Here is a 12,988-nt window from a genome sequence, read left to right as displayed (position 1 = left end):
TTCTGTAAAGAATAATTGACCGGCAAAGCAAAAGTAATAACAATATACCATATAGTTTATAACAGGCAGGACAAAATGTATGACAGCAATAGCAAAAAGGAAAAGAAGTAATCTGTTGTGTGGTTCTTATACTAAATGTGCATATTGTATAATATTATTTTGAAGGTAGACTGTAATAAGTTTAAAAATGCACACTATACATTCTAAAGCAATCACTAAAAACAAACAAGCAAAGGAATAGCTAATAAGCCAAGAGTGAAAAAATGGAATCATTAAAAAAAAAAATTAAATCCAAGAAAATGAAGGGGAAGAGAAGAAAAAGTAAAAATGAAAGATACAGTAATAGAAAACAAATGACAAGATGGTAGATTCTTTTAGAAATAGAAGGAACATTTCCTACGTCATGTTATTAGGCCTGCATTACCCTGACACCAGATGAAGACATTATAAGAAAAGAAAACAATGGGACAATATTTTCCATGAACATAGATTCAAAGTCCATACTAAAATAGTGAGTTGGCCACTTCAATTTATTGATAGAGGACATCTACAAAAGACCTACAGCTGCGTTCCTACTGTATCATGAAAAACTAAATGTTTTCCTCCTAACTGCTTCTATTAAACCTGCTATTGCAATGTAAAAAAAAAAAAAAAAAAAAAAAAAGCATACTGGAGGAAATTGCACTACATGATTTCAAGGCTTCCTGCAAAACTACAGTAATTAAGGCAGTTGATATCAACATGAGAACAGGCATGGAGATCAACAGAACAGAATAAAATCCAGAACAATACCCACACATATGGGGTTGCTTGATTTTGTGTGTGTGTGGTCACTGATTTTTGACAAAGGCACCAACATGAGAAAAGTACAATTCTTTCAACAAATGACACTCGAAAAACTGGGTATCTGTGTGATCTTCACTATGACCCTTACTTTATACCATATACAAAATCATCTCTAAATAAATGTAGACTTAAATGTAAATTGTAAGAGCTAAACTATGACACCTCTATGAGAAAACATTGGAGAAATGCTTGGAGACCTTAGATGGGAAAAGATTTCTGAATAAATGGGATACAAACCTGCCATAAAGTAAACATTGGTAAATTGGACTTCATAAAAATTTCAAAATGATTGCTCTTTGAAAGATACTGTTAAGAAAATGAAAAGGCAAGCCACCGACTGGGAGAAAATATTTGCCAAACATTTCTGACAAAGGACTCCTATGCAAAATCTATAAAGAATTCTTATAATTCAACTAGAGGCCCGGTGCATGAAATTCGTGCATGGGGGGGGGGGGAAGGGCAGGAGGGGGTTGTGCCCTCAGTCCAGCCTGCACCCTCTCCAATCCAGGATCCCTCTCACAATCCTGGACTGCTGGCTCCTAATTGCTCACCTGCCTGCCTGCCTGCCTGCCTGGTTGCCCCAAACTGCGCCCCCCTGCCAGCCTGATCGCCCCTAACTGCCCCCCCCCCCGCTGGCCTGGTCACTCCTTACTGCCCCCCTGCTGGCCTGGTCACCCCTAACTGCTCCCCCCCCCCCCCCCCCGCTGGCCTGGTCGCCCCACGCAGCCTGCTTGTTCAGTCGTTTGGTCGTCCCTCACTAACCCCCCTGCCAGCCTGGTCGTAGGCAGCCATCTTGTGAGGGCATAAGGGTTAATTTGCATATTACATCTTTATAGGATAATAAGATAAACAAACCATTTTTTAAAATGGGCAAAAGATTTGAATAAACACTTCTCCAGAGTAGATATCCAAATGTGTACATCTAATGATATAAAGTGATAAATACACTTGAATGTGTAATTCATGTGTACACAATGAGTGGGAAGAATCAGAAATGAATCAGAAGACATCATTGAGTTCAGTATTCACTGAAGTATTTTTTAAAATCTTTATTGTTGAAAGTATCACAGATGTCCCCGTTTTACCCCCATTACCCTCTTCTAGCCTGCCCCCATCCCCCCACCCCAGGCCTTCACCACAATATTGTCTGTGTCCATGGGTTATGCATGTCATTTTAGAGTTTGCACAATTTCAGAGATGGCTCTCTGACTCTTGTCTGGCTGATAATTTCTAGCTCTGGGTTTATTTCTGCCAGGAGAATAAAATCTGTCCTTTGTTGAAGGAGCAGAGGAATCAGGAGCAAGCCGTGATTCTGAAGAGATGACAAAGCACGCGGACGTCGTTGGTTCTCCAAAGCACTCAAACGTCTTTTCAAGAAGGAATTGGCATTGGACCCCGCTGCAGACCCCCATCTGTGGAAGGAGAATAGCACCCCAGAAGCCATCCCTGCTGGTTTGCCTGCGTTTGTTTCATCTCGATCACAGGTACAATGAGCATTCGCTGCTTTCATTCCTTTGCAAGGCTGCTGGGATTCTGTGTCTGCCCAGGAGGCTGGAGCTGATGGATGCTGCCATCACAGGGGGCCCGGCTTTGGGCGCAGTGTGGTCTTAACACTCAGAGGCGCCTGTCGAAATGGGAAGCTCAAGTGTAGGCACTGGCGTTGTGTTACGGGAGAGCCACACCAGAGGCAGGTCCTCGTGCCTCTGACCCAGGTTTCTGCCTGAAAATATACATTGCCTGTGAGGAAGAGGCCTGGACCGTGGACTCATCAGCGTGTTTCTCAATAAGCTTTTTGAAACTGGTGTGATGCGGAAAGAGGGCAGGGTTTGAACCTTGGCTCCCTCGTGTGCTTAACCTCTCTGAGCCTCAGTTTCCCCATTTGTAAAACTGGGGTAGGACACGTTCATAGCTCTTATCTGAAAGCGTTGGGTCAGATGTGTTTTGGAACTCAGAATTTTTCAGGTTTTAGAAGAATAATGCTGTGCAAATAGCTTGTATGACCCAATACTCCAGGAGGGGGTGGGGCTGTCCCCCTCAAGAAAACACATGAGTATTCTCTGCAGGAAAATGTATGAGTTTTCACAGTAAGTGGGTAAGTGAAAACTATAATTAGTCGCATGTCAGCGAAGGCCAGCTTTTGCTGCCAAGTGGGCTTGCTGCTAGTCTACGAAAAAGCCTTTGGTTTTCAGGGTTTTCTAGATTTCAAAACTGCAAATGAGGGGACGTGGAACTGGGCTTTTGTGCAACTTCGAACAATACACCTTCAGGGTGGTCGCAGCCCCCGTGCCCATTACTGACAAGCAGGGTAAGAAAAAATCCATCCCTTCCTTCGGGGTCAATGTCAAATGGCACCCTCACCCAGGTACCTTTGTGCCGCACACGCCGTCCAACCAGACCCAGCGGCTCTCATCATACTCATGTGTCAGGGTGGCTGGCAGAACAGGCAATGATGGGCAATGGCCCCTCTCCCCTTTGGACTGTCTCTTGTGCATTAGACCAACGCTCCTCAGATGCGACCGTGCATATGAATCACCGGCTGCTTAAACTACACTGAGTGGCCAGATTATTATGATCTCTGAACGCATAATAATCTGGCCATTCAGTGTATATATATTGGAGGCTCGGTGCATGAATTCATGCATGGGTGGGGTCCGGCCAGGGGGAGGGGACATGGGCGGTTGGCCGGCCTGCCTGCTGGTCGAACTCCTGGTTGAGGGGACAATTTGCATATTAGCCTTTTATTATATAGGATATACACTGAGTGGCCAGATTATTATGCGTTCAGAGATCATAATAATCTGGCCACTCAGTGTATAAGAGGGTTGGTGTAGGGCCTGAAACACTGCCTTTCTAGCAAGCTCCCAAGTCATATTCATGCCCCCGGTCCACGAACCACACTTTGAGCAGTGAGTTCTGGACCCACTGCTCCTTCTCTCCTTGGACGGCCCACATGAACTTAGTTCAGCATGGCCTTCCCGGAACCCGCTCCTGATGACCTGACCTTCATGATGGCCCCAGTCTCCAGCCATTGTTTCCAAGATGGGAACATGCCAGTCCTCCTCGCTGCCTCCTTTTCCTCTCCGTCATTCGCGCATCCATTGGTTACTAAGAGCCACAGAGTGCACCCTCTTAATATTTCTCTGTCAGGGTTTCCCAGCCTCCGCATTTTTGAGCCAGACAAGTTTTTGTGGTAGAGATCTGTCCACCAGGGGGCAAAATCATTCCCTGATGAGAGCCACTACTCTAACCCAGGGACTTTCAACTGCAGGATTTTTTAAAAGCCATGCAATACCTGACTCTTTAGTCAGGGGCACTGGCCTCTCTTCCCTTAGATTGTCAAATAAAAGAATGCCACCAGCCAACACAACAAGAGCCGTCCGGTGTGAATGAATCGGAATTACACCTACTTTTTTTTTTTTTTTGTCAGATCGGCAAAAGTATTTTTTAGTGTGGTGCAGAATTTTATTAATTAGTTTATGTGTGCTGTGAGATGAAAGAGGTTGAAAATCGCTGCTCTAATCCTTCACCTTCTATTTCTCCAGTTTACTGACTCGGATTGCTTCTTTCCCAGGCGGAGTTTGGTGTTTCTTCCTCATATACACTGAGTGGCCAGATTATTATGATCTCTGAACGCATAATAATCTGGCCACTCAGTGTATGTATGTGTGTGTGTGTGTGTGTGTGTGTGTGTGTGTGTGTATTTTACAGGCCCAGTGCATGAATTCGTGCATGGGTGGGGTCCAGCCAGTCTGGCCAGCGGGAGGGGACATGGATGGTTGGCTGGCCTACCTGCTGGTCGAACTCCTGGTCGAGGGGACAATTTGCATATTAGCCTTTTATTATATAGGATAGACACTGAGTGGCCAGATTATTATACATTCAGAGATCATAATAATCTGGCCACTCAGTGTATATTTTGATTATCTGTTAACATTTCTGTGTTCTCCTCTTGATTATGAGTCCTCAGAACCCCCATATTCTTGGCATACTGCATGGGGTCTGAAACAGATGATTAACACATGCTTGAATGAATGAATGAACACATCCCCGGGCAGCTGCAGGTTCCTAGATGGGTGGGGAAGCCCAGCACTCAGCTCATAGGAGGTCTGCCCAGTGCCAGGTAACACCTGGAACATCTGCCGAGAGCCCAACCAAGCAGAGGGAGCTGTGGAGACCAGAGCCTGAGGGACATCCACAGCTGTCTGGGCCCCAGGATACGATGGCAGCAGCTGCTGGAACAGTGTCTTCACCCTGAACAGCCAGCCGCCTTTGAAAATCGGGTTGGGGCTAATGGGTGGCGCCAGGTTGGCCTGCTCTGTCCAGACTGTCAGAATACTCAGGGCTTATTCCATTCAGCGGGCTCAGCCTTGCCTGAGACCCCCTAATTTAAACTTCACTTCTGCTATCTGGTTTTTATTTGAAGTTCAGCCTTTCTGAATAGTTTTTCCAAATGTATTGATTATTAGTCCAGTTGTTTTGGCAAGATACGTAATAAACAAGTGTGATTGTCTGGTTCCTGGCACAGAGCTCCCCAAACCCTTGTAATTCCTAAGTGATCAGAGCGCCAGACACCTCTGCTGTTATAATATTTGAGCTCTGCTGCTGACACGGAGCTCCTAAATCCCCTGGGATTTCCTGGGTGATAGCAGTGTCTTCTGTTCTAATAAGTGATTCTTGGTGGGCTCCTGGAGGGGGCTGATCACTAGAAAGACCAAACCATGACTGGAAGCTTGGATTTCAGCCCTACCCCCATTACTCGGAGGGGGAGAGGGGCCGGAAATGGACTTAATGCTCGATCATGCCTAAGTGAGGAAAGCTGCATAGCAATCCCCCAAGTGTGGGTTCCGGAGAGCTTCCGGCCGGGTGAACACATGAAGGCTCTGGGATAGTGGAGGGCTGGGAAAGAGCATGGGCGGTCGGTGCCCTTCCCACAGACCGTGCCCTGTGCCTCTCCTCCACCTGGAGGCTCATCTGTATCCTTCATCAGATCCTTTTATGATAAATAGTAAGACAACTATTTTCCTGAGTTCTGTGAGCTGCTCTAGCGAATTCATCGAACCCGAGAAGGGGTCGTGGGAACCTCTGATTTATAGCCAATCGGTCAGAAGCACAGGTGACTTGTGATTGGCATCTGAGTGGGCGGGAAGTCATCTTGTGGGACTGAGACCTTCACCTGTGGGATCCGATGCTGTCCCCCTGTAAATGTCAGTGGAAGCGAGTCCGGACGAGAACATCCCCGATTTTAGTTTTACTCCCCTCGGAGTAAGACAAATCCGTCCGTCAGTGGCCACAACCCCCACCCCCTCGCACCTCTGGTGTCAGAGTGCTGAGTGTGACAATGTGGTGTGAGAGTAAAGAAGAAACACAGGGAGGGAACTGAGTTTTTCTATTTCAACAGCACAGGCAGAAACTTAATTTATTTAGACAGTCCTTTAGTTTTCTGTGACTATTGTAGTCTGACTCTACCCTTTCATTCCTCCAGCTTTTCTTTTTAATTCTCTTAATAGCTTTCAATTGTATTTATTCAGTTTTGGCCACTGTGGCTAAAGTGTTCATCTCTCTCCATGTCTGTCTGTAGCACCATCATCTGCAGATTTAGACGCCTGGGCTTGGCCTAAGGGACGCTGGTTCCCACGGGCTGGGGAGTCAACCAGACTTGGTGTGAGTCCTGGCTCTCCCATAGGTGACAAAATCAGGGCAAGTTACTTAATGACTCGTCTCTTCTGCTCCCCTTTACCTGTAAAAGGATACAAGTACACCCGGCCGGTGTGGCTCAGTGGTTGAGCATCAACCTATAAACCAGGAGGTCACCGGTCAATTCCTGGTCAGGGCACATGTTTAAGTTGCAGGCTCGATCCCCAGTGTGGGGCATGCAGGAGGCAGGTGATCAATGATTTTATCCCATTATTGATGTTCCTATCTCTCTCTCCTTTCCCCTCCCTCTCTAAAACCAATAAAAATATATTAAAAAAAACAAAGGGTACAAGTATTTGGATGTCATGAGGAGTAAATGGAAAACATTTTACACATTACAAGGCACATTATAAACTACGTGAGTTAATAAAAGCCACTTTTATGGCCAACTTTCTTTATGGAACTGTATATTTTTGGAAAAGATCACATTAAAAGCAAACATCTCCCAGCCACCTCCAGTCGAGTTTGTGCTCATTGTGCAGCGACGCTCGGTGTACAGGTGTCGTTCCCGTAGTGAGAGGTCCTGCTTTCATTTCCTCTGTAGGCGTTTTCCTTCATTTCTTTTGCCAGTTTGGGTCCAGCACCAAGTTGTTTCTGGCATGATCTGTCGGGTAAAGGTCCAAGGCTGGACGCAGCCACAGAAGACCTCCCTCCCCAGCTGGCTTGTCCAAACCAGCGTGAAATCCAAGGCCCTTGCTATTCTCTCAGAATGAGATGCTCTCTTATTTTTAAAAACAAAAGCAGATGAATACAGAGTCTGTTTTTTGGGTCGAGTCTCTTATATTTCAAATTAGAGAGGTTTTGTAGGAATCTGGAACCGCGTTTCCCTGGTAGACCATTTGGAAAGGGGCGTGTGAACTCTGCTTCCCATCTTGGATCCGGGTGTGAGCTACTTGTTTCCTGCATCTGCCTTTAGCTTCTAATTTTTCTTTTTCCTAATTTCTTCTCTTCCATTGTAATCTCATTCCAATGCTGTTGCCTTAACTCCCTTCTTAAAGCAGTTTTTACCTCCAGGGTACTAGTTGCTAAGGGGCCTTTTTGGCGTAAAGCCACAGAGCGAGCCACAGAGGAAGATTGGGGTAGATCATTAGAGCATGTCAAAGCTTGGAAGGACTCAGCGGTCATCTAACTTAGTGGTTCTCAAACTGTGTTCCTTGGAACCCTAGGGGGGTCCAGGGAATTCCATAGGACCTTTACAGGGGAAAGAGGCTCTGCTGGGCCTCACGCTATTCCATCCCGACATCTCTGCTTCATTTGTTTTAGATATGAGTGTTCAGCACAAAACAATTTAAGGGGCTCATTTAAGAGAAATTAAAAATTCTTTTCATTTTGCCAATGAGGACATTGAGGCCCAAATGATTGCCTCTAGATTATGAACAGCTCCTTGGTGGTTGAATGGAGGCTGGCGATCTCAAAGGCTCTTTTTTTTTCCTTTTCCTTTTTTTGTTATTAATCCTCACCCAAGGATATTTTTTCCATTGATTTTTAGGGAGAGCGGAAGGGAGGAGGAGAGACAGAAACATTGATGTGAGAGGGACACATCCATTGGTTGCTTCCCACCCGTGCCCCATCCGGGGCCAGGGATTGAGCCTGCAACCGAGGTATGTGCCCTTGACCAGGATTGAACCTGTGACCCTTCAGTCTGAGGGCCAATGCTCTAACCACTGAGCAAATGGGCTAGGGCTCAACGGTTCCTATTTATGTCAACTCTGGCATCATTCAGATGTTCCTGTTTTTCCTATGTCAGAGGAAGAGGCTGAGGTAGTATGTCTGTGAACAGTTCTCAGCCAGTTATGTATTCGGAATCAACAGGCAACTTCCATCGACAGCTTGTTGTGATGTGGGACGAGGCTGGCACTAGGAGAGGATTATGGGATGGGGAAAAGGTTGTTTGTTTTAGTCTCATGTCAGTTTTGCTAGAATGTCCCTTTTTTGTTTTATATTGGAAATGTCCATCACCCTGGACCCAAGATGTTTGATAAGCTTTCTATGGTAAATGAACACAGACCAGTCTTCAACTTCTTGTAAGTCACCAGGACCTCAGGGATCCAAATGCAAGAGCAAGCATGTGGGTACCAGCTGTGCAAAGCTCGGAATTACACCCCAGGAGGGATTTCCCTGGAATTCTGTTCTCCACCAAGCCCTCGAGTTTCTGCCCCTCACTTCATGTCTCAAATGCATTCGTGGCCAGTGGTTCTTGGTCTTTCTGGATGTCATGACTTTTTGAGAAAATGTTTGAAATGACTTTGGGGGCTGACAATGGAATTGCCAGGATTTTGCTTTCTAATATCAATGCACATCTACTGTTATAAAAACTATTAGAACACCAAAAAGATAGGAAAGACATCACTTGAGAAAGGAAAGCTCTTCCCAAGAAATGACACCTGGGTACCGTATGCTAATCATTCTGCCAGGTGCAATTTTTGTTCATTTGGTGGTGGATCAATAGTGACCCCACCCTGGCCTGGCAATGGTCTAGGCCAGTGGTCGGCAAACTCATTACTCAACAAAGCCAAATATCAACAGTACGACGACTGAAATTTCTTTTGAGAGCCAAATTCTTTAAACTTAAACCTCTTCTAACGCCACTTCTTCAAAATAGACTCGCCCAGGCCGTGGTATTTTGTGGAAGAGCCACACCGAAGGGGCCAAAGAGCCGCATGTGGCTCGCGAGCCGCAGTTTGCCGACCACGGGTCTAGGCCAGCAGTCGCCAACCTTTTGGACCTCATGGACCACCAGTGGTGGTTGGTGACCGCTGGTCTAGGCCACAGGTTTCGTGGTTTCTGTAGCTTCTATAGTGTCAGACAGCGGGCACCTGAGGCACTAATGAAATACCGACTGGTTAGCTGGCCACTGACAAGAGGCCATTTGTCTTACCCCCAGGGGAGTAAACTAAAATTGGGATGTTCTTAAGACAGGGGCAGGGAATGACACAGTTCTATCCACTTACTACATTAAAAAGGAAGTGCATTTTCCATTAATTTCAGACAACTAAGCTCCATGTCTAGACATTTCCCAACCTTATGGGACCAGAGCAAGGGCAGCGATGACACCAGGCATGGGTGGGAGCCAGGCCACTGGTGATGAGAAACATGTCTGGTAGGGCTGAAATATGAAATATACTTTTCAACCCAATAGTTTTGTGTTAAAATGTTTAGATAACACATTTAAAGAAAGTAAAATACAATACGACAGAGAAACAACTTTGAGTGATTTCTTCTTTAGCAAAATGTAAATAAATCATTTTTTATCAGTGAAGCTAAGAAATGTCCATCCATGGAGCAGAAAGAAGCTATATGAGAGAGGGGCATCAGAAAAGGAATGGATTTAGAATTGGGCAATTGGAGATTGAAAGACAAGACTTCTGGACGGTTGGGACAGTCATTTAGAGAGGCATGTCATGTAGGGCCCAAAGCATGGGATTCTGAAGGTGCATCAACCCGGGTTCCTATACTGACTGTCACTAATACCAGTTAACATTTTGGAGTCTCTGTTTCCTTTATTATTATTAACTAGAGGCCTGGTGCACGAATTTGTGCACATTAAAAGGAAATTAATTAGAAGGTGGCTGGTGGGGCGGGACTGGGTGAGACAGGCCAGACACACCCTGGAGCCAACCTCCTGTGGTCCCTCCCTGGCAGGCTGCACCTGGGGTGGTGCCGGGGCTCGAAGGGTGTCTGTGGAGTAAGCGGGGTCCCTCCAGCAGGTGGGGTCCCTCAGCCTGACCTATGGGGATTGGGCTGAAACCAGCAGTTCAACATCTCCTGAGGGGTTCCGGAGTGCGAGAGAGCACTCTGCAAAGTTGCTGTTGCTCAGCAGCTCCTGCATTGAGTGTCTGCCCCCTGGTGGTCAGTGCATGTCATACCTACCAGCTGGTTGGCTGGTTGCTTAGCCTTTTATATATATATAGATTGTTTATGGAATTTTAGACAGGAAAGGAGAAAGAGAAACATCGATATGAGAGTGCAACATTGATTGGCTACCTCCTGCATGCCCCTTACTGGGGATCAAGCCTGCAACCCAGGCATGTGCCCTGACTGGGAATCAAACTGGTAACCTCCTAGTGCACGGGATGACATCCAACCAACCGAGCCACACGGGCCAGGGCTGTTTCCTTATTCTTCACATGGCTGGTAGGCCTACGTGGTCATGGTGGGTTCTATCCCATAGTCTACAAAGAGTTTATAGACAAAACAGAATGAAGAAAGCTCGCATTCGTCCACTAAACAGGAAGGGTCTGGATCAATGGTGGCCTTTGCCTTGGCCAAGACAGGGGTCTGCATCCTGGACTTTCTCCATTCTCTGCTGCACACCGGCAGGCGCCCCCACATGCTAAGGAACGCAGCCCACCCCACCCCACCAGTCGTCTGTCAGTGAGCCATGAACAAACCATACACAGAGAGAAGCTTGTTTTTTTCTTCAATTTAATTGAAGTTACTTAGAAAAATAATCAGGCTTGAATGGCTTTTCCTGGAGGAAGGTTCAGGAACATTTCACGCTTTTGTTGGCAATGTGGAATTCAGCTTTCTTGAACAGTACAGTAAGATACAGGGAGAGTTTTCTACAACAAGCCCTCTACTGCATACAAATATGTAAAAAAAAAAAATCATACTCCACAGAGCTGTTAAATTATATGTCCATATGCCATACTGAGCATGCTCCTAGGAAAATAGTACGGGCAGCCCCTTCCGTACCTGACAGAGTAGCAGACTGCAATGCGCCTGTTAACGGCCAACAGGCAAGCTGGCTGTAGAAGGTCCTGTTGCCTGTTCAGAGGGTCCAGTTGGTTGTGATGGGAAAAGGCTGGAGGAAATGTAGGAACATGGGGAGCGGTGAGGTCAGTCCTGCTGACATAGGAGTGGGCAAGGGAGGGATTCTGCTCCCCGGGACTGCACAGACTGTGTGTGTGCGCACGTGCGTGTGTGCGTGAGGAAGGACTGGGCTGAGAGATGTGCTCTGAGCACCACCCACCGGGACAGAGTCCCTCGGCTTCTTGCCAGGTTAGAACAGGGACTTTGGCAATCACCAGACCCCACCAGCTAAGTGGGCTAGGGACTGGTTTTGACTCCAGCACTAGCCCAGACCCCACCAGCTAAGTGTGCTAGGGACTGGCTTAGGGGAACCTTCTATGGGCAGGATTCAGACCCTGGGCTTCCAGGCCTTTGCCACCAGGAGGACTGGTCTGACTGGAATTTCCACTGCCCACTGCTCTCCTGTGGCATCCAGGTCCTGAGCAAGCAGGATGGTGAAGCTCACCGGGTGGACAGGTAGGAAGGAAGGAAGGTCCCCTCTGAGACACCGGGGTCAGCAGAATGCCCTTCTTCCCAGACCAGCTGGGGAGGCGAGGAGGAGGGGCGGGGCGGGTCCAGAGAAGATGCAGGGATTCCAGCGCTGTGGCTAATAGGTCAGCAGGAATGTCCTTGTAAGCACTGCCCTGACTGTACCTGGTTTGGAACACACGGCAGCACCCTTGAAAAGAGGCTCGGAGGGGGGACCCCTGCCTGTACTTTTCTCCAGCTAAGCACGCCCCAGAAAGCATTTGCAACAGTTTTCTTTAACAAAACCCCCACAAAGTTTTGTTTTCCAGGCACATTGTTAACCATGAATTCTTTTTAACCAAGGACACACTATTTTCTACATTCGGCAAAAACAGCTGAAATCAACTAAAAAATTTTCATACCATTAGAAAATGAAACCTGAAAACAGAACACCAGGAGAAAGAGTCGCTGCAGAACCACACGGATGTGTCATCCCCCGAGGGACAATCTTTCTCGCTGTAGAGAGAGAAGACGGACGGCAGAAGGCGATCCGCACACAGCACCGAGCTCACGCGCACAGCCGATCAAAGGCAGGCACGGAGATGCGGAACTCAGGAAATCTAAGGGACTTTCCACTTAAAAACCAAAGAACACACAGCGAACAATTCCAGCCGACGGAACTGAAGCAGCGCTCCTCAAGAGTGGAGCTCTCTCTGCTTCCACTGAGCAGCCTAAGGCTCGAGGCATAGGGGGACCACTGGGGCCTTACCCCCCACCCCACCCGCTTCTGTCCACGCCACCCATAACTTCCTCCACTGGCTTGGGAGGGACGAAGTGTTGCCTGTGGTAGAATCCAGGATTAGGACCATTGCACGTAAGGAAAAGTCGAATTCGGTTGATAAGGTACCTCTGTTGCCTGGACACCGTGGTGCCGTTTGATTTTGTTTTTGGTTTTTGGAGAGGGGTTAAGAGAGGCAGTTTTTAATCCTTGAAGAACTAAATCATTTAGGGCTAAATCAACCTAACCAAAGTATACCCTGCGGAACGCTAGCTCTGTGAGGTGATCTGCAAAACAGAGTATGCTGGTCATGGAAGTTCAGGATAATGCTGCTGATGCTACGATCCTCTTGGGATTCGCCATGCGCAGCACACATTCAAGGCTCTGAAAAGTCCCGCAGAAAGGAAACTG

Source organism: Eptesicus fuscus, chromosome 7 (assembly GCF_027574615.1).
Source record: "Eptesicus fuscus isolate TK198812 chromosome 7, DD_ASM_mEF_20220401, whole genome shotgun sequence".
Taxonomy (NCBI): Eukaryota; Metazoa; Chordata; class Mammalia; order Chiroptera; family Vespertilionidae; genus Eptesicus; species Eptesicus fuscus.
The sequence above is the reverse complement of the archived record's forward strand: the minus strand, read 5'-3'. Positions refer to the sequence as shown.